Below are 21,688 nucleotides of genomic sequence, written 5' to 3'. Positions count from 1 at the left end.
ATGTTCTCTATTTATGTAAAAGATTACACTGGCGACATTTTTTAGGATAGTTTAAAGGGTAACTGTCCATTGTCTAGAATAAAATATCGAAAATCACCTATAATTTGTGTTAACCCTTTCCGCGAGGTGCACTGTTTTCTTTTATATTAAAGATTTAACAAATTACATCACAACCCAGTTCAGAGAAGGCAAACGTGCCGGGCTCTAGGGGGTGGAAGGGATTAAATTTACCTCTTTCTCCAGAGCCGGGCGGGGGACTCTCTATTCCTCTCCTCCTCCTCTCCTCCTCCTCTCCATCTCCTCGGCTGAATGCGCATGCGCGGCACGATCCGCGCGTGCGTTCAGCCAGTTCATAGGAAAGTATTCTCAATGCTTTCCTATGGATGCTGGCATCTTCTCACTGTGAAAATCACAGTGAGAAGCGCGGAAGTGTCTCTAGCGGCTGTCAATGAGACAGCCACTAGAGGCTGGATTAACCCTCTGAAACTGCTATGTTTATAGAAAAAAGGGTTAAACCTAGCTGGACCTGGCACCCAGACCACTTCATTAAGCTGAAGTGGTCTGGGTGCCTATAGTGGTCCTTTAATGAATAACCATGATTTGTGTGAAACCTAGCACGAGAACCACAAATATATTCAGAAGTTTACACAATTTCAGTTTTTAAATTATTTATTTATCCTTTACAGGAATATTGGTTGAGATAAAATATTTTAGAGATTATGCATCATCCATTATTCAGTATTTCATAGAAGATCTGACATATTGTCCCATAAAGTAGGGTCAAATATAGCTCTCTACTTTGATCAATTTTTTGTGTACACTATTAGTGATGGGTGGGATTAACTATCCCTCCGAAGAAATGCAGAGGTGCTGAGTGAAACCCAGTCAAATAAATTTGCTTCTATGCTAGTTGAAGACTGGAGCTTTAATAAATTAAAACCTATTTGAGGAACGAGAAAGCAACCTTTTAGGTGTGGAACGCGTTAAGCAATTTTAGCGTCTGTATTGTATTTGATACATTTTTTCACTGTGGCTGTTTTTGTTGATGGCTCAGATACGTTTAGGATGTCTTAGGATCTACTAAATAAAAAAATCAGAAGGAATAAAGAATAACTATGATAGAAAATTTAGGTTGAACATATTAAATATATATCCCACACATGACAATGGAAGTTTTTTCTTGGGATACCTAACTTTACTCGTATAACAGAATCGGATCTGACTAGTGGGCCACCACTGCGGCAGTGTAATGTGAGAGTTACCTTGTAAGCATTTTTCTAGCAGAGATCCAAAAACAGAACTCATTTCTACAAGCTCTGCAGTTTTCTTTTCTTTAAAGTGCAATTAAGAGCAGTTATTTATGTAAAGCTAAATATACACAACAAAGTACCATCTAAGGATTTATGTAACAAATAAACGAAACTTGAAGAAAATATTATAGTCTACATATGATGCAGAGAGACCCATTAAAAGTTATATACATACGAATAAAATAAATGTATCTCGTAACTTATCTTATTATACAGTACATCGTGCTATGATCATCACGATTGTTGTATAGCTTGAAACAAGTCAACAGTATGTTAGTATGTTAACACTTGTCATTTTTGCATTTCAACACATACAACAATCATATAATTGCAGTTCTGAATTAATGGATTCTCATTCTTGAAGGATGGTACCATTATACACTAGTCACCACTTCTCTTCAACACAGTAAGGATAAGACACAAAGAAGCTATAAAGTAAAATAAATCCCAAATCAGTAAAACATGTAAAAGGGACACTATAGTCACCAGAACAACTACAGTTTATTGTGTATAATCAGTCCCTTCAGGTTTTTTACAGTAAACATTGTATTTTCAGACAAAATGCAGTGTTTACATAACTCCAAGGGACACCTCCACTGGCCACTCTTCAGATGGCTACTAGAGGTTCTTCCTGGGCCAGTGCTAGATAGGGATTTTTACACTATAGGGTAAGGAATACATTTGTGTTCCTTTAATTATTTAACTTATTGGTCTTTGGTTCAATGTATGTTATATGGAACATTTTTTGATATACAAGAAAAGACAAGACATTTATTGCTAAAAAAAAAAAAAAAATCTACTACTTCTTCCAACGTGACTTGGAATGTGATCAGAAAATACCAGTTTTCTAAGCAAGTTAAAGAAGATGTGATACAATGTAAATTAATACAACTACAAGTCAAATGCTACTTTTCCGGGAGGTATTATATTAGCTAAACCATTCTTCGCCCCAGTATCTCTCCCTTAATCTCTTAACTAACAAGATGTATTTTATTAAAATTTGAAATTCAGGTTGAATTCCCAACAATTCACACCTTAATGAATAGGCATTATTTGTTTAAAACATACAATGAGAATCACAAAAAAATTCAAACATTTACACAATTTCAGTTTTCAATTATTTATTCAACCTTTAGAGGAATATTGGTTGAGAGATGATATAACATCCATTGTTCTGCATTTCATAGAGGGTCTGACATATTGTCACATACAGTAAGGTCAAATGGTCTCTCTGTTTATTGGTATTTGGGAATTTAGTTTCCTAAAAATGTCAACACAATGTATGAAGTATATGTGTGTGCATAATGCCAACATATGCTTTTCAGCTTGCTTCAAAAGTGTAGTGCGCTCAGAGCATACCCCCTTTCCCTTCCCGGATTCTAGAATCTATAGCTTTATACTTTGACCATGTTCAGTATCAGTGATGAGTGGGATTTACTAACCCTCCGCAGAAAACTAGCGATGCTGAGTGAAACCCTGTCAAAGAAAGCTTCCACACTGGTTGAAGTCTGGAGCTTAAATAAATGGGAATCTAATTGATAAATGAGAAAACACCCATTTTAGGTGTGAAACGCGTTAGGCAATCTCAGCCTTTTATATTGTGATTTGTCCCATTTTTTACTTTGGCTGTTTTTGTTGGTGGCATACTTAATTTGCATAGATTTGCAATAAAGATGTGGAAGTGGTTTTATCTTGAAGAAGTGGTTTTATTAGAGTCTATACCAGGGCTGCCCAATAGGTAGATCCCCAGATGATGTAGAACTACAACTCCCACGAGGCTTTGTCATTCTAAATGCATTCTAAAGGCATGCAAAGCATCATGCGAGTTGTAGTTTTACAACATCTGGGGATCTACCTGTTAGGCAACCCTGGTCTATACAGATGTTTAAACAGCAACTGGATGCATACCAAAAAAAAAATGAAAAAAATATTAAGGGATAGCATTTCTAAATTGTGGGGTAATAGCTTCTTGTACCAATGATACATCTGACTGATATTCTGGGGTCAAGAATTCTTTTTTTTGCTAGTTTGTTGCAAAATTGGAAGTGCTTCTAACTTCTTTTGGATCAACAGCAAAAAACAGATGTGAGAAAGGCCGAACTTTATGGTCAGATATCTCTTGTCAGACTGCGTAAATATATTACATAGTGAAACTTAAAGACTATTTTTTTAATATAATAATCCTTTTATCAAGTTAATGAAGTATATAAAAAAAATGAAAAAAACTAATCCCTATCTTTTGTAAATGGCCATATATATGCACCTAGGTTCAGACAGTCTCTCTGATCTGTTACTCCAAGCATAATAACCACTACCGTGCCCTCTTACCTGGGTTCCCGCCATCTAATGGCCAGTGACGCAAATCCGACATCTGCAGTACTGCAGAATCCGGATGCTTATCTTGCAAGCAGCATCATACAATATCTCTGAATGTACAGAGTTTCACACACAAACGCTGCCCATACAGACTCCAAGCACCATAACCCCTTTAAATTACTGAAGTGGTTGCTCAGCCCTTTAATTTTTTTCAATGGAGTGGAAGCATGTATGGAAGCACCATGTTCTGCAATCATATAGTGACTTTGGACCATTCATTGAGAAACAAATTTGAATGAAAAACATCTATATTATTTATAGAACAACGTGTGCATTAAAGCAAACTGAACTCTGTAAACCGTAATGACTGTCATCTATGACCGTCTCAGTCTCAGTATAATTTACTTAATTCTAAAACAATCCACTTGACTTATTTTAATGCCCAGGAATAAATGTATTAGTAAAACAGTGTATACATTAATTGATTCTAAAGATTGATTTTACTATAATTAATTGTGCATAATATATCTATCTGTATCTATCTATTTATCCATCCACTATCTATCTATTTGTATCTATCTATATCTCTATCTATCTATCTATCTCTATATATCTATCTATCTACTCTCCCCCTATATATCTATCCATCTATTATCTATCTATCTATCTATCTATCTGTCTATCCATCCATCCATTGTCTATATTTTTGTAAATTATTTTATTGATAAGTTAAGAAGACACCGAGGTAGGAATTAGGAATAAGGAATGAACAACAGATAAAAATGTAAATATCAAGCATATACAAACTGGAGGAACACAAAGGGAATTTAAATAATATATATTAATGGAGGATTAAAAAGTATCCTCAAATAATTACAAAAATAAATGGCCAAAGGTGACTGTACCTGCTTTCTCACAAAAAGCAGTGATAAAGTAAAAGAGGGTGGGGGGGGGATTTTTTCTAATACGTAAAGTCTGGTACATGTGGTACGAGCATCTAAGCGAGAAAAGGCAAAGAAAAAGGGAGCGAAATAAGTGAAATGAGAATTCTGGAAAATAACTTGTCTTGTGAATTAGAAAAAAAACATGATCTATTGTTTTAAAGAAGTGCATTCAATGCTTCCCTTAGAGAAGATAAAACTCCGTAATTAAAGGCCTTCAGTGAGTCAAACACATGAGAAAACTGACCTTCCCTAATCTCCCTTATTCGAAGAACGCACTGCTGAATTGTGTTTATAACAAGATATATTCATTAACGTCTCGTATCTTCAAAGGTCCTGAACTTTCTATAAATGGACACTATATGTTTAATCCCATTATGAAATGTGCATGTTTTTCGTATGCTAACATTATTACTGTTCCAAGCTGTTTTCTGGTTACCCTTAACCTTGCTGTAACATTAATTTGTCTCTACAGCCAGAAGCCAAAGTTCAGTTTGGACATGTCTATATAAAAGAGGATAATTTACAGCATTTGTTTTATGTTTGTGTTTTTGGTAAAAAAAAAATATTTTTATGTATGTTTTTTAATTCTCAACTGGAAAATGTTGCAGTTCTATAATATGGTGTAATGACCATGTGGAAATTCTGCAAAATGACAGATGCATTGTTAAAGTGGAACTACAGGCAATAAAAAAAACTTTAGCTTAATGAAGCAGTTTTGGTGTATAGATCATGCCCCTGCAGTCTCCATTCTCAAATCTCTACCATTTAGGAGGTAAAGCACTTTGTTTACACAGCCTAGCCACACCTCCCTGCATACACAGCCTTCCTTTAAAGAGAGATCTAATATTTACACTTCCTTTACTGCATATTCTGTTTAATTTAGAATTCCTTATCTCCTACTCTGTACACAGTAGCCTCCTTTGTATTATTAAAGTTCAATTGACAGAACAGAAGACAAAAACGTCTAAAGCAAGTTAACATCTGATTAAAATAAAATTTATACAGACTGTGTCATTCACAGCCAAGGGAGGTGTGGATAGGGCTGCATGTACAGAAACAAAAGTGAGATAACTCCTAAATGGCAGAGAATTGACTAGTGAAATTGAAGGAGCATGATCTTTACACTAATACTGTTTTATTAAGGTGAGGTTATTGTGGTGCCTATAGTATCACTTTACGGTAATAGTGGCTATGAGATTGTGTACAAGGGACAAGGGAATTAAATACAATGTTAGGCTAGTGTTTTAGCATTACACTACAGGGTTAGGGAGTGTTTAGAGTTAGAGGTAAATTAGAGTATGCAAGGCTTACGGTGAGACAGGTATCTTGTTTGTGCACATTTGAGTTTGTGCTACCCATTTTTTGTAATTGTTGAACATTATTTTTTCTGCAATTTGCACTCTTTTGCCACATTCTGTGGAGTGCTTCTTTTCTTTCCTGTCCTTTTTTTGTTGTGTGGTAAACCGACTGGATTTCTATTTATGATAAAAGGAACTTAGTTTTAATGGGTACCTACCTTTCAAGGTTATGTACACATTAACTCTCAGTACTCCGAGGCAACCTAACCACACTAACCCTATGTCCTACCTAAATCTGCCTCCCCTAACTCAAAGTACTAACTAAAAATGACACAATGTAAAAACAACATTACTGTAAAGAATGCCAGCACTTTCCAACTCAATATTTTAAAAGTTGAAATATTTTACTCCCATTTTTTACCATTATGGGAACATTGTTGACTGGAGTTGATTGCCTCGTATTTCATGCATTTAGGAGATAATGCAAAAACATGCAATTCATTTTTCAACTAGTATGTGAAAAGATACCCCTAAATGTATTTAATTTGCTGGAAAATCTGATGGTCTGCGGAGACCAGGTTGTGGCTTTGTTTTAAACCTGATCATTAATTACACTGTCAGTGCACTTTTTTCTCCCCTGCCCCCCCCCCCCCCCTCTCTACTTATTGAGATGATTTCTAAGAGTTTCTTTAGCTTATTGTGTTGTTTAAAAATATCTGAAATATATAGCAAAGCTGGAAATCCAGTCAAAACCAAACAAGTACAATATATTTACAGATGCATGTCTTTCAATAATCTTCTAAGTTTGTCAGCAAGTGCCTAATCTGCATATCAGGTGACGGCTTTGAACACGGGTTTATTGCTAGTGAAAACACCTGACTCCGTCTGCATTGATAACTTTGAGAAGATCAGTCAAAAAAGTAATTGTCAACCAGAAATCAATATGAACTACTAATTATGATGACCGAGAGAACTGTTCTATTGTTCTATTCCTTAACTGTGTCTTAGTAAATCATTCTCTTTTGTAGGGATTCACATACTTAGTGAGATTGGAAAGCTTCTCATGGTTATACATGGAAAACCTCTGAGATAGCTGACCCTGGAAGCAGTAAGTACACCAGCCCATTGAAAGGTCCATCACTTGTTCTTGTCGAATTCTCAATGAGTCTTTACCAGACATGCAAATAAGAAGTGCATATGTTTAAGTACTCAAGCAACTATATTCAGAATAAATTATCTCAATGAATCAATCAATAAATCCTGATATTTTATGATCATTACAAACAACTGGAAAATCAAGGTCACATTCTGACTATTAAGCAGGATACTCCACTTGTCAGTTTTTGCAAATACTCTATCTGGGCACAGGATGTATGCAGCCTGGTGTACACCTCTGGTGTATGAAAGCACAGAAGTATCATATGCCCTCCCCCCAAAAATATACACTTTGTTTTTGCTTATTGTCTGACTTGGAGGATGCCAAAAAGAGTCAATAAGCACCTTTCACTCTCTTCCCAATCATTTATTCTAATATATATAAAAAGGACCAAGTACAAATTTCTAGACAGGATAGGCCTCCCTAGCAGGCCTGAGCCTATAGGCAGCTGCCTACTCTGCCAATTGTGAAACCCAGCCCCAATGAGCTATTTTCTCGCATGAACATCATTGATAGCCAAATTGAAAATGTGAATTTGATTACTGATTCAGATGGGTATAAACTGCAATACTGCGTTGCATCACCTTCTCAGATGAGGTCGTGTTTCAGTGATTAGGCCACATTCCAGAATTCCTATTCTCCTGTGATTCTGTGTCTAAATATTGTTTTGAATTTCCATTGCTGACCAAAGCTCTATCTTAAAGACCCTACTAACTATGAGATTTACCGATTGGCTTCTGTCTTCTCTGTTGCAGAACAATCAGGGCTCTCATCCTCTGGGGATTGTGCATATCATGATGAAGACCTTTATAAAAACCATTCTGTTATATCTGCAGTCCAGCGTCCCGGATTCCTGTTAACAACTGATTAGTCAAGGTGCTGCCTGCCTCATTATTACAGTTACCACTATACTATTGTATCAATTATACTGTTTGTAAAGCATTTTGATATTGGACAGATTAATATTTAAAAAAAGTAGTTGAGAAAAAATAAATAAAAGAACAATTGACAACATTTTATATCAGAGAAATCTGTCTCTTAAGTAAAATGGTGGTATTCTTGTTTGCATGGAGTTGCTCTGTGATGAAGGTACTGCCTTATTTATCTATTCCTGGCTCCACCCACATCTATTGTCTTCCAGGTCCAAGGGGCTTTGTGTTGCATTACATAGGCTGTTGAAAGTGTTATACATCACACCAGTGATCTAAAGACCCAGCTAAGATCAGTCACTTTGCAGTCGTGCTGCAAGATAATGATTAGCTGCTAAATACCTGTATCCTGTTATCCACCCAAGCAGCCCTTCCCTCTCCTCCATTGCCAGATCACAATGTTTCCATTTTCATTTCCTGGTTTAGCAGTTTTTGATGTCCCTAAGATGTTGTTCCTGAGATGCTAATCCATACCTTTGACCTTCTTACTTCCATGATCCCATGTTTCCCAGACCCTTGACTACTCTTGCTATAAGACCGTAAGATTTATCCTGCCTTTTGTCTTTGACCATCTGGTCCTGCTGACCATTGGTAATACACACTTATTAACAATCCCATCCATCTCAGTGCACTGTATCTCTGTTTCTACTGCGCTAGCCGACATGGCCAATGCCACACAACTCCAGCAAGTATTCCACCAAATTAGGGTTTCTCCCAGTTTCTACTCAGATAGCCGCACTCGTAATTTTAGACAGATTTTAGATTTTGAGTAGATTGTAACTCACTTTATGTACTGTGTGCAGCATAATTGACTGTCTATGCTCTGATTTGCCATTTCATACAATGCTCTTCGAATGACTTTGCCACTGGTCATTAAATATGTAGGATGTTGCTGGTTTGACATCTTAATATGATGAGTAAATCAACAAGAGCCTCATCAGCAACCATATACATACTATAGTGCTTGATAGTCGCTTTCAGTGAGGTAATGCAATTTGAATCTGAAAATTTAATATGGGCGTTATTGATTTGCTGCCTATGCAAAATTACTTTTATTTGAACAGAATGCAGGAAAGAACAGTGACTAAGAGTAACTAAAATATTCTGATTTCTTAAGCCTTTCGTATGTGTAAATAAAACACTCTGTTGTATACCTATACAGAGCAAATACTATATTTTTTACTATATTGGTATGTGGGTGCTAACATACTCTGAAACTCTGAACAGCGTGTAAACCAAACAAACAAGTATTTATTGATAGAATAAAATACTCATATAGGATCAAAAGGTTCCAAGGGCCTTACATGAACTACTATCACAGACTAAACTGTTCCATAATGTATCGTATAAACCATCTGCGTAGAACTGAGTTGATTATATCACTCGTTTGAGCAAATATCTTGATCTCTAAAATGGTTTGTTCTCATCCCTCCTCCTTCTCCACCCACATACACAAACTATAAATAAATTTTATTCCACCGTGTTATTGTTATTAAAAAAAAGAAAAAAAAAACAGCCCAGTTAAGCAGATACCCAATGACAAACCTGGAACACAATTCTATAGCTGAATCAACATTTCCTGGAGATATGATTTCCAAACTCATTATTTCCCAGAATTTCATATTTTCTAAAAGTGAAGCCTCTAATATCAAGGTTTAGGAGATAATAAAATCAACATATGTGTTCTGTCATTCATTATTAGGATTCTGCAATTTCCCCACAGAACTGGAACTAATTTATGTATTTCCCATCATGCACCTGACTTCCTCTTATGGAATGGCTGCCCATTTTGTGTCATTTGTATATCTTTGTAACTATAACGTGCTTTATAACTGATGTCAACATGTGGAAATTGTCTGCTCAGTTGGTTCAAATGGGTGGGAATCTGTTATTATGTAGTATCATCTGTCAAGGAGATACTGCACTATGCCTTAAACTTTCTCACCTAAAGAAGGTAAAAGACCACTACATTCTCTCATTATCGTCTACCAAAACCAATCACACCGCTTATCCAACTATCATTCCCCTCTTCCCTACCGAGAACGTTTGGTGCCCAGTAAAAGTACTTGCTATTCTCCTCTTGTCTCACCACACGCACTCACCTGACACTCCACTATTACTACTCCAAGGGCACCCACTCACCACAGCTAAATTCAATTCTCACGTCAGAACCCTACTATCAAGGTTAGGCTACAACCCACCTTCCTTCTCTGGTCACTCATTCAGTATAGGTGCAGCATCATCAGCTTCAAGCTCTAACACCCCAGTCCACATCATTAAGAGACTGGGACGCTGGAAATACTCAATTTATAATACTTATATACATCGACCAGAGAGGGAGCTCCGACAAGCTTTCAGAAATCTAGCTGTATGAATTGCAATAAAGTGTGTATACTTTGAATCCTCCTTTTGCCCTCTTTTTTACAGGCCTACTCATATGTCGGTTTCGGCACACCCCAACTGACTTGCATCTCCGTCTGCATTCCATTACGTATTAGAAATTCCGAGCACAAGTTAAGACCATTTGGCCTGATTTTTTGGGAGGAGTTATGACCCCTATTTAAACTCCTACCCCCCTACTCACCTTTGCCGTTCAAGCTGTTTGTCCCCACCCACCTACACCCATCTATATATACATTTCACCTTTGTGGGGCCTCTTTTCATTACAGGCCTACTCGTATGTTGGTTTCGGCACACCCCAACCAACTTACATCTACTTCGGTATTCCATTATGTATTAGAAATTGCGAGCACAAATATATATATAGTCCAAAAATATTTTTGGAACTCTTCCTTATAACAGTATTTAAATGCTATAACCAGGGTGCAAACCCGTGAAAATATATATAGAGAAAAATCAGAAGGTGCACACCTGGATTTGAAAATTTAAACTTGATTTATTGTGCAAAGAAAATGTTCAATGGATCAACGTTTCGACCTTTATAAGGTCTTTCTCAAGATCACAATAGGTATATAAATATATATATATATATATATATATATATATATATATATATATACATACACCCATTGTACAGAGCTACGGAATTTGCTGGTGCTATATAGATAATAAAATAATAATATTAATAATATATATATATATATCCTTATATAATATAGGGAAAAATATTCAACAGTAATTATGAATCGGCATATTAGGATCGTTGTAAATGTAATATGCCTTTATGGTTTAGATTAAGTTTAAACGCATAATAGAATCATTATTTGACCAGAGCATGCCAAATATTCCTGACACAGAGTTATCTTACTTCACTAAGCATTAAGAAATTCCCAAGGGGAACTGACCTATTGATCTTAACATGGAGACACACAAAACAATCTAAGATACATTGTTTCCATCTCATTTTCACATATGCCTATACTAAGCTGTAACTACCTTACCAACTGATCAGTTGTATGTTGTAGATACGTTTCACCTCCTTAATTCCAATTCTTATAAATGTTCGGCTTACTTCCATTTACACAAATGCTATCTGTTTCAACACAATCATGTTTGTTGGGTTTCCTTCCTTAAATAATTGAAAATTGTTATATGCATTGGTAAAGATGTCCCTTTCATGTCAATTATTTATCTTCGAATTATATATCTTAATACCCTACAATTCTCTAATCCACAGAATGAACAAAACACATGCTGAATGGCATTTTTGAGTCAAAAAAAAAAAAATTCTTTATATGTCAAAATTAAAAATAATTTGAAACTGGGTATTTTAACTCCTTTTACAGAAAAAACGGGATGTGTGAAAGTCTATACCTGACTCATCCTTGAGTCATTTTTTTCAATCTAAATCACTATGTAACTAGGTAACTATTTAACTATGAATGTGTCATTATGTCAAATCCTTCCACACTGAATCATGTTAAAAACACAATTTTCACCAACAGCATAAAAATGTCATTTATGGGTCTCCACAAGCATTTTATAAAGCAGAACATAACATTGCTGTTTAGCATCCTAATAACTATGCATAATATGACGCTAATATATTCTATCGAATCTTTTAAAACTGTTTTTTTTTTTCATGTAAATAAAATGTGTCGACAGCCATAATCAACTAATTTCAGGCCATTTTCTCTGTTGGCTGTGGCTGTTTGCTTTGATATATGAACACGTCTAAACTGCAGACGCCTGTCTTTCTATACCAATGTAAATTCTCCACTGAGAATCACATAGGATGTAAGTGTCTGCGTGCTAAAATCAGATCACATTTTTATTAGATTATTTTTGTCTTGTGATGCTCACAGACGGGTTTGCAACAGCTGATGCCAAATTCCTTTGGAAGAGCACCCTCTTAATCTTATCTTATTCTAGAGGTGCAGTAATGGGGTGGGGTTTACCGAGTCACTTCGCTGCCCTGAAAATATCACAGTCATTGCAGTTACATTGTAAATGTCTCGCTTACTAGCCACAAAGGTGCTCTACGGTCTTATGTTATATGCGTAGGCACGCAGGAAGCTGGATTCTACTGGGTTAAACGCACAAACCACTTTAATTTCTTAATACGAAGGTAATGAACACCTTGTAGTCTGATTACAAGTTGGGTTCTGTAACCAATTAAAGGCACTTAGTAGGATAATTACTGCCATGAATGGGGTACAGGGATACTATATTTACCCCCAGTAGAGGACTGTCACATTTATCAATTAAGGCTTTCTATTTATAGGAACTAGTTTAAAAAAAAAAAAAAAAAAACAACAAAGAAAACGACTTGTCCTGCAGCCTTTCTTGCCATTCTTGTCAACACCCTTTCAATACTAAACCCTGGCTTTATAAACAAACCTGCAGGCACTGGCACTGAGTTTGTACCGCTCCCTCTACAGTTAATGTTGTACAAGGATCCTGCCTCCCTCCCCACTGGAGCTGTAATGCAGAAACCCCTCCCTCTTCCTTTCTCGATAGTGGGTAACAAAACCAGCAGTAATTACTAATGCCCCATCACGTAAATCTGTCAGCTTCAAAGGCTGCCTTTTGACGCAACTACGCAGGACTGTCTGGGCGTGCAGCAAAATTGCAATATTGCCAGCCATTTAAGCGCCAACAAATTTTTTATTAACATTAACAGCAATATCAAAGTGAGTATGCATGTGTGCGTATGTGTGTATGTATGGGTGCACACACATACACACACACACATACACACATACACACACACACACACATGCATACACACACACACACACAAACACAAACACACACACATACACACGATTGCAAGGAATATATATACACAGATATCAGAAATTTTAATAGGACCTCTGTCTATATGCATTTCTAGGTTTGTGTGGCTCCATCATCTTATCATGCTAAATCAGCTAAACAATTTCCTTCTGCCAGTGTGAGTGAGAACCAAAGCTTTCATCTACAATACCCCATCAGCCTCCCAGCTAAAAAGAAATACATCAAACTAAAGCATGCAGTACTGGCTATCTACAAATCATGCTGTATAGTAGCAAAAACTAGCTATATAGCATGCAGTATGGGGGAGGACAGATAGCTATATAGCATGCAGTATGGGGGAGGACAGATAGCTATATGGTATGCAGTATAGGGGAGGACAGATAGCTATTTAGCATGAAGTATGGGGGAGGACAGATATATTTACAGCATGCAGAATGGGGGAGGATAGATAGCTATATAGGATACAGTATGGGGAGGACAGATAGCTATATAGCATTCAGTATGGGGGAGGACAGATATCTATATAGCATGCATGATGGGGGAGGACAGATAGCTATATAGCATGCATTATGGGTGAGGATAGATCGCTATAAAGCATTCAGTATGGGGGAGGACAGATAGCTATATAGCATGCAATATGGGGGAGGACAGATAGCTATATAGCATGCATTGTGGGGGAGGCCAGATAGCTATATAGCATGCAGTATGGGAGAGGACAGATAGCTATATAGCATGCAATATGGGGGAGGACAGATAGCTATATAGCATGCAGAATGGGTGAGGATAGATAACTATATAGCATGCAGTATGGGGGAGGGCAGATAGCTATATAGCATGAAGTCTGAGGGAGGACAGATATCTATATAGCATGCATGATGGGGGAGGACAGATATCTATATAGCATGCAATATGGGGGAGGACAGATAGCTATATAGCATGCAGTATGGGGGAGGGCAGATAGCTATATAGCATGCAGAATGGGGGAGGACAGATAGCTATATAGCATGCAGAATGGGGGAGGACAGATAGCTATATAGCATGCAGTATGGGGAGGACAGATAGCTATATAGCATGAAGTCTGAGGGAGGACAGGTATCTATATAGCATGCAGTATGGGGGAGGACAGATAGCTATATAGCATGCAGTATGGGGGAGGATAGATCGCTATATATCATGCAGTATGGGGGAGGTCAGATAGCTATATAGCATGCAGTATGGGGGAGGACAGATAGCTATATAGCATTCAGTATGGTGGAGGACAGATAGCTATATAGCATGCAGTATGGGGGAGTACAGATAGCTATAGCATGCAGTATGGGGGAGGACAGATAGCTATAGAGCATGCAATATGGGGGAGGTCAGATAGCTATATAGCATGCAGTATGGGGGAGGACAGATAGCTATATAGCATGCAGTATGGTGGAGGACAGATAGCTATATAGCATGCAGTATGGGGGAGTACAGATAGCTATAGCATGCAGTATGGGGGAGGACAGATAGCTATAGAGCATGCAATATGGGGGAGGTCAGATAGCTATATAGCATGCAGTATGGGGGAGGACAGATAGCTATATAGCATGCAGTATGGTGGAGGACAGATAGCTATATAGCATGCAGTATGGGGGAGGTCAGATAGCTATATAGCATGCAGTATGGGGGAGGACAGATAGCTATATAGCATGCAGTATGGGGGAGTACAGATAGCTATAGCATGCAGTATGGGGGAGGACAGATAGCTATATAGCATGCAGTATGGGGGAGGTCAGATAGCTATATAGCATGCAGTATGGGGGAGGACAGATAGCTATATAGCATGCAGTATGGGGGAGTACAGATAGCTATAGCATGCAGTATGGGGGAGGACAGATAGCTATAGAGCATGCAATATGGGGGGGATAGATAGCTATATAGCATTCAGTATGGAGGAGGACAGATAGCTATAGAGCATGCAATATGGGGGGATAGATAGCTATATAGCATGCAGTATGGGGGAGGACAGATAGCTGTATAGCATGCAGTATGGTGGAGGACAGATAGCTATATAGCATGCAGTATGGGGGAGGACAGATAGCTATAGAGCATGCAATATGGGGGGGATAGATAGCTATATAGCATTCAGTATGGAGGAGGACAGATAGCTATAGAGCATGCAATATGGGGGGATAGATAGCTATATAGCATGCAGTATGGGGGAGGACAGATAGCTGTATAGCATGCAATATGGGGGGGATAGATAGCGATATAGCATGCAGTATGGGGGAGGACAGATAGCTATATAGCATGCAGTATGTGGGAGGACAGATAGCTATATAGCATGCAATATGGGGGGGGGGGATAGATAGCTATATAGCATGCAGTATGGGGGAGGACAGATAGCTATATAGCATGAAGTCTGAGGGAGGATAGATAGCTATATAGCATGCGGTATGAGGGAGGACAGATAGCTATATAGTATGTAGTATGGGGAGGACAGATAGCTATATAGCATATAGTATATGGGAGCAGAGCTATATCAGTATATGAGCACTATATTAATATATGGGAGCAGAGCTCTATTAGTATATAAAAGCAAAGCTATGTTAGTATATAAGAGCAGCGATCGATTACTATATAAGAGCAGAGCTATAATAGTATATGGGTGCACGGCTCTATTAGTATATGGGGCAGAGCTATATTAGTATATTGGAGCAGAGCTATATAGCCTGTAGTATATGGGAGCAGAACTATATTAGTATATAAGGGCAGAGCTCGATTACTATATTAGTATATGGGTGTAGAGCTATATTAGTATATGGGAGCAGAGCTATACAGCCTGTATTATATATCTACAGGCTATAATCCGCACAATGCAGCAGGCTGCTCCCTAGTATTTGCTGCAGGAGAAGGATCTCTGCAGAGGTGAACGCTGTCCACCGTCTGCGGTGCTGAATCCGCCCACCCAGCATAGAACGTTCACCCAGAAACATTGTATCATAGAATGGAACGTTCACCCAGAAACATTGTATCATAGAATGGAGCGTTCAACCGGTAACTTAGAATGGAACGTTCACTCAGTAACATTGTGTCATAGAATGGAACGTTCGCCAAGTAAACATTGAATGTCAGAATGGAACGTTCACCTAGTAAACATTGAATCATAGATGGAACGTTCTGTGTTCCGTGCGGGCTAGCCTTCCTCTGGGGACACACTGCATCAAACCGTGCAGGAGATTCTCAAACCACCGCCTGCGACTCTCCCTTCCCATGGAAATCTGGGCACTGATAACTATCATTAATTACCGTTCTCATCAACCAGCAAGAGCAAAGCCATCAACAAATAGCGCTCCCTTCCCTGAATTCGAAGGAAAGACGTATAAACAAGTCAAAAATAATAATACAAAATAATAATTGAGACAAAAATCAGGAAGGAGAAGAAAAATCAGACACACAACCATAATGACACCTGATTGTTTTTTCCTTACCGTGAGTGGCGTGTAACCAGCTCCAGCCGAGGCAATTATCTAAGGCGACTACCACTATTAGAAAACCTTATTTTTAAGGCTGTTGCTGCAGGAGGCAAGAACCACCGTTCCTGACCTCCTCGAGTCTCCTTCTTCAATGAAAAGAGCTCTGCCCTCATCAAAGATGGCTGTCCTTCTTGACGTCAGCAGCTTATAATAAACATTTATCATAGGGCTGGGGGGTGTGGTCAGTGGAGAGGCTGGAGGTGGGGGGCGAGGGGGAGGAGAGGGGGTTGGGGTGCAGCTTGAGTCATCGTCTGCTGTATAATGCTGCAATCCTTCGCATTTTAAAATGGGTTATGATTCCCAAAACATTTCTGTAAAGTAAAAAATAAATAAAAAGAAGAATAACACATATAGCAATTTAACAAAGCATTTCATTAACCTAGTGCATTGCTATATTTTTTTCTTTATTTTTTTTTACTGGAATTATTTTGGTTAGAAGTCAGCTAATGCAGCACTGATTTATTTTCGCCAAAGGGGTGGTCCAAAGGGATATCCCTCTCTGGCGTCTGCTCCATATATGGGGAATCTACGTGGGCAGCTGAGGAAGACGAGCTTTTTAAGTGAATTCTGTCCCCTGATGGGTGTAACATGCTGGAGAAAACGTGATGAGAACTCTGAAGCAGAATTCATGATCTGTCTGTCATTGGATGCAATGCTGACACACACACAGAGGCACACACACACAGATATACAGACACACACACACACACACACACACACACACACAGACACACACACACAGAAACACACACACAGGCACACACTCACACAGAAAAACACACTGGCGCACACACACAAACACACACAGATAAACATACACACACAGGCATACACTCACACAGAAAAACACACATACATATATACACACACACAGAAATAAGCAGAAAAACACACAAAAGCACACACAGGCACAGACACACACATAGGCATACACACAGATATACAGACACACACACACAGAAACACACACACAGGCACACACTCACACAGAAAAACACACTGGCGCACACACACACACAGAAACATACACACACAGGCACACACTCACACAGAAACATACACACACAGGCACACACTCACACAGAAAAACACACTGGCGCACACACACACAGAAACATACACACACAGGCACACACTCACACAGAAACATACACACACAGGCACACACTCACACAGAAACATACACACACAGGCACACACTCACACAGAAAAACACACATACATATATACACACACACAGAAATAAGCAGAAAAACACACACAAAAGCACACACAGGCACAGACACACACATAGGCATACACACAGATATACAGACACACACACACAGAAACACACACACAGGCACACACTCACACAGAAAAACACACTGGCGCACACACACACACAGAAACATACACACACAGGCACACACTCACACAGAAACATACACACACAGGCACACACTCACACAGAAAAACACACTGGCGCACACACACACAGAAACATACACACACAGGCACACACTCACACAGAAACATACACACACAGGCACACACTCACACAGAAACATACACACACAGGCACACACTCACACAGAAAAACACACATACATATATACACACACACAGAATCAGGGTGATATCTAAACAAGCAGGATAATAGATACACTCTGAATCAGGGTGATATCAAAACAAGCAGGATAATAGATACACTCTGAATCAGGGCGATATCTAAACAAGCAGGATAATAGATACACTCTGAATCAGGGTGATATCTAAACAAGCAGGATAATAGATACACTCTGAATCAGGGCGATATCTAAACAAGCAGGATAATAGATACACTCTGAATCAGGGCGATATCCAAACAAGCAGGATAATAGATACACTCTGAATCAGGGCGATATCAAAACAAGCAGGATAATAGATACACTCTGAATCAGGGCGATATCTAAACACACAGGATAATAGATACACTCTGAATCAGGGCGATATCTAAACAAGCAGGATAATAGATACACTCTGAATCAGGGCGATATCTAAACAAGCAGGATAATAGATACACTCTGAATCAGGGCGATATCTAAACAAGCAGGATAATAGATACACTCTGGATCAGGGCGATATCCAAACAAGCAGGATAATAGATACACTCTGAATCAGGGCGATATCTAAACAAGCAGGATAATAGATACACTCTGAATCAGGGCGATATCAAAACAAGCAGGATAATAGATACACTCTGAATCAGGGCGATATCTAAACAAGCAGGATAATAGATACACTCTGAATCAGGGCGATATCTAAACAAGCAGGATAATAGATACACTCTGGATCAGGGCGATATCCAAACAAGCAGGATAATAGATACACTCTGAATCAGGGCGATATCTAAACAAGCAGGATAATAGATACACTCTGAATCAGGGCGATATCAAAACAAGCAGGATAATAGATACACTCTGAATCAGGGCGATATCAAAACAAGCAGGATAATAGATACACTCTGAATCAGGGCGATATCTAAACAAGCAGGATAATAGATACACTCTGAATCAGGGCGATATCTAAACAAGCAGGATAATAGATACACTCTGAATCAGGGTGATATCTAAACAAGCAGGATAATAGATACACTCTGAATCAGGGCGATATCCAAACAAGCAGGATAATAGATACACTCTGAATCAGGGTGATATCAAAACAAGCAGGATAATAGATACACTCTGAATCAGGGCGATATCTAAACACGCAGGATAATAGAGACACTCTGAATCAGGGCGATATCCAAACAAGCAGGATAATAGATACACTCTGAATCAGGGTGATATCTAAACAAGCAGGATAATAGATACACTCTGAATCAGGGTGATATCAAAACAAGCAGGATAATAGATACACTCTGAATCAGGGCGATATCTAAACACACAGGATAATAGATACACTCTGAATCAGGGCGATATCTAAACAAGCAGGATAATAGATACACTCTGAATCAGGGCGATATCTAAACAAGCAGGATAATAGATACACTCTGAATCAGGGTGATATCTAAACAAGCAGGATAATAGATACACTCTGAATCAGGGCGATATCTAAACAAGCAGGATAATAGATACACTCTGAATCAGGGCGATATCTAAACAAGCAGGATAATAGATACACTCTGAATCAGGGCGATATCTAAACAAGCAGGATAATAGATACACTCTGAATCAGGGCGATATCTAAACAAGCAGGATAATAGATACACTCTGAATCAGGGCGATATCTAAACAAGCAGGATAATAGATACACTCTGAATCAGGGCGATATCTAAACAAGCAGGATAATAGATACACTCTGAATCAGGGCGATATCTAAACAAGCAGGATAATAGATACACTCTGAATCAGGGCGATATCTAAACACGCAGGATAATAGATACACTCTGAATCAGGGCGATATCTAAACAAGCAGGATAATAGATACACTCTGAATCAGGGTGATATCTAAACAAGCAGGATAATAGATACACTCTGAATCAGGGTGATATCAAAACAAGCAGGATAATAGATACACTCTGAATCAGGGCGATATCTAAACACGCAGGATAATAGATACACTCTGAATCAGGGCGATATCTAAACAAGCAGGATAATAGATACACTCTGAATCAGGGCGATATCTAAACAAGCAGGATAATAGATACACTCTGAATCAGGGCGATATCAAAACAAGCAGGATAATAGATACACTCTGAATCAGGGCGATATCTAAACACGCAGGATAATAGATACACTCTGAATCAGGGCGATATCTAAACAAGCAGGATAATAGATACACTCTGAATCAGGGCGATATCTAAACAAGCAGGATAATAGATACACTCTGAATCAGGGCGATATCTAAACAAGCAGGATAATAGATACACTCTGAATCAGGGCGATATCTAAACAAGCAGGATAATAGATACACTCTGAATCAGGGCGATATCTAAACAAGCAGGATAATAGATACACTCTGAATCAGGGCGATATCTAAACAAGCAGGATAATAGATACACTCTGAATCAGGGTGATATCTAAACAAGCAGGATAATAGATACACTCTGAATCAGGGCGATATCTAAACACGCAGGATAATAGATACACTCTGAATCAGGGCGATATCTAAACAAGCAGGATAATAGATACACTCTGAATCAGGGCGATATCTAAACAAGCAGGATAATAGATACACTCTGAATCAGGGTGATATCTAAACAAGCAGGATAATAGATACACTCTGAATCAGGGCGATATCTAAACAAGCAGGATAATAGATACACTCTGAATCAGGGCGATATCTAAACAAGCAGGATAATAGATACACTCTGAATCAGGGCGATATCTAAACAAGCAGGATAATAGATACACTCTGAATCAGGGTGATATCTAAACAAGCAGGATAATAGATACACTCTGAATCAGGGCGATATCAAAACAAGCAGGATAATAGATACACTCTGAATCAGGGCGATATCTAAACAAGCAGGATAATAGATACACTCTGAATCAGGGCGATATCTAAACAAGCAGGATAATAGATACACTCTGAATCAGGGCGATATCTAAACAAGCAGGATAATAGATACACTCTGAATCAGGGCGATATCTAAACATGCAGGATAATAGATACACTCTGAATCAGGGCGATATCTAAACAAGCAGGATAATAGATACACTCTGAATCAGGGCGATATCTAAACAAGCAGGATAATAGATACACTCTGAATCAGGGTGATATCTAAACAAGCAGGATAATAGATACACTCTGAATCAGGGCGATATCTAAACAAGCAGGATAATAGATACACTCTGAATCAGGGCGATATCTAAACAAGCAGGATAATAGATACACTCTGAATCAGGGCGATATCTAAACAAGCAGGATAATAGATACACTCTGAATCAGGGCGATATCTAAACAAGCAGGATAATAGATACACTCTGAATCAGGGCGATATCTAAACAAGCAGGATAATAGATACACTCTGAACAGAGGATAATAGATACACTCTGAATCAGGGC

General features: G+C 38.4%; 1 protein-coding gene across 2 annotated transcripts in view; it reads right to left on the bottom strand.

Annotated features, from left to right (window-relative positions):
* The window catches only part of SNAP25 (synaptosome associated protein 25), an 80,213-nt gene extending 63,425 nt beyond the window's left edge, over positions 1-16,788 (bottom strand). For both annotated transcript variants that reach the window (XM_063444019.1, XM_063444018.1), the window contains exon 1: positions 16,614-16,788. The gene's annotated coding sequence lies outside the window, so the exon portion shown is untranslated. The remainder of the gene's footprint in view (positions 1-16,613) is intronic.
* Between the last annotated feature and the right edge of the window lie 4,900 nt (positions 16,789-21,688).

This window comes from Pelobates fuscus, chromosome 2, assembly GCF_036172605.1.
Source record: "Pelobates fuscus isolate aPelFus1 chromosome 2, aPelFus1.pri, whole genome shotgun sequence".
In the NCBI taxonomy this organism is placed as follows: Eukaryota; Metazoa; Chordata; class Amphibia; order Anura; family Pelobatidae; genus Pelobates; species Pelobates fuscus.
This window is presented reverse-complemented; position numbering and strand designations above follow the sequence as displayed.